Below are 2,302 nucleotides of genomic sequence, written 5' to 3'. Positions count from 1 at the left end.
CTTCCCTTTGCCTATTTGTTAATGATGCTGATTTTTAATGAACACACTCAAATCAGAATAGTTGTGAAGCATCACTGCTGTGCTTAACTAAGAATTATTTATCCAGCGATAACATATGAAAAAAATGTTTCGCTTTTTATTGCAAGGCAAAAACAGCTGCTGAAAATGAAAAAAGTGATTAATAAAATCCTCTTATATTCTTATTAGTCATTTTTATTATTCCTTGTGATGGTTTATGTGTTAGTAAATAAGAAAAATGGAAAAAACCTTCATTCATATAGTGTCAAGAGAAAAACACCTTTGTTTCTGAGTTTCTTGGAACCAAGACCATTGCCCATAAATTTGGGCCCTCTAGGAAAGAAGGGGTTAAAAATGATCACGGTGCCACAAAAGGGTAACTTTGTGTTGTGAAAAAAAACAAAACATTTTTGAATAATTGTTGGAAAATAAATGTTTTTTCTTTCTACAGTATAGTAAATGATTCATAACGTCTTAGACATCTAAATCGAAGGAATAATCTAACAGGCTGCCATTCTCATTGTTTTATCTGACTCCAGCATCCATTCAGCCATTTGCTCTGCCAAGCTAGTTGAGAATGTATCTTGTAATTAATCCAGTACTGACAAACATTTGACACGACTCTGTGGGCAAGAAATGTACCAGAACAAAGAACATGTCAATAAAACAGCATTTTTTATACCATTATTCAGAGCCCTAAAAATTAAATGCACTGTGTTGCATCATTGTTAAAGTGTGACTCAGTCATTGCAAAACACATTTGCTTTACAATTTTTTTTGATGATTTGTTTGCAGATTATTAAGTGAAAATGAAACCCATTATTTTTTTTTCTGTGGTGTGTTTCACAATGCCAGATCTGAGTGCTTCATTAGAACTGTGCTGCCGAATTCTCGTTTTGTACAAGGAAGACGTAAACAGCAGAGAAGAATATTTTTCTCTTAATATGCACCTTTTTTGCCCATGGTGATGTATTTCAACATGCTTGGCTCCAGACTTCCTTTTACCTTATTTATTAATGCCCATTTGATATATGTTAAAATACATATGCAGGTTTGGTGTCCTTCGCAGTCTTTCATCCTTACTGTCATGATTTGAGGTGAGATGAGAGGACACAGGCAGACCCAGGTAAAGTGATGATGAACAGTGGTTTTAATGATAAATAGAAATGAAATCCAACAATGGGTGCACAAGGAACTGGCAGACGACATTTGATGAACACAAGGAAACAGACTGGTAAACACGACGAGGATCTGACAAGAGACAAAGACAACAGGTGGACTTAAATACACGAGAAGGGTGATCAGGAAACTAGACACAGCTGGGATCAATCAACAGGGAGGACAGGACTAAACACAGAAAATCTCAAAATAACTACACAGAAAACACAGATCACAACACTTTCAACTTCCATTTGAACCAGGGTTTCAACTTTACTGAAGATTAGCTTGAGTCAGAACAATAGTTTGACCTGATGATGGAAGATGTCAGTCCTTTGTGGTCTTAAATACTTTTCTGATAAAATTACTTATCGGTTTGTTTCGCATGTCTTCCTAGTACTGCAAAAAATCTCTGCTCCAGGCTTCTTTTGAACAACTTTATCACTATTATTATCAGTGGTAGATTTTAACTCACCTGACACTAATTATAAAGTTCAAAACTTCCTCTTAGAAGTTGAGGTCGCTTCTGCCTGCGACTGATTTAATGCTGTCTGTGCCATTGAGCTCACAGCTGCACTTTTAATTTGAGCAGCAGGAACAGACTGTTCTCATCTGAGGAGGGAAAGTTGCAGACATTTTGGGGGAGACAGATTTGGGCAGCTGGTCTGTCCTAATTTGTGCAAGTTATTTAAAACAAACTTAGCTGCAATGAGAACGGTGGATTTAAATAATTCAAGATGCCAGCACAGTAATGTGAAGTAATCAGAAAGACAAACTTATGGGTGAGCAGGTTATGTTTATCCATTACAAAGAACATCTAAGGCTTCCCCAGAATCACCTTGTTTGGTTTGCCTTAACCATGGATTTAAAAAATAGTCCATAGAACAAGATGTAGCTGAGGTTCTGTCAAACTGAGACACTCAAACTATCAGCTGCTCTCCAATAAATCTTGCATTACACATCTTAAAACATCTTAGTTTTAAGAATCGAACAAGAATAGTGTTACATTTTATTTGGTTTTGGCATAGATAACAAAAAAATTAAACAGTTTAAATGTTACATTTAAGATTTTAAGGAACCAACAAGTTCGCTTTGTAAAAATATAAACAATAACATTTGTTGTTTT

Source organism: Poecilia reticulata, chromosome 11 (assembly GCF_904066995.2).
Source record: "Poecilia reticulata chromosome 11, P_reticulata-male-v2, whole genome shotgun sequence".
NCBI classification, from domain to species: domain Eukaryota; kingdom Metazoa; phylum Chordata; class Actinopteri; order Cyprinodontiformes; family Poeciliidae; genus Poecilia; species Poecilia reticulata.
This window is presented reverse-complemented; position numbering follows the sequence as displayed.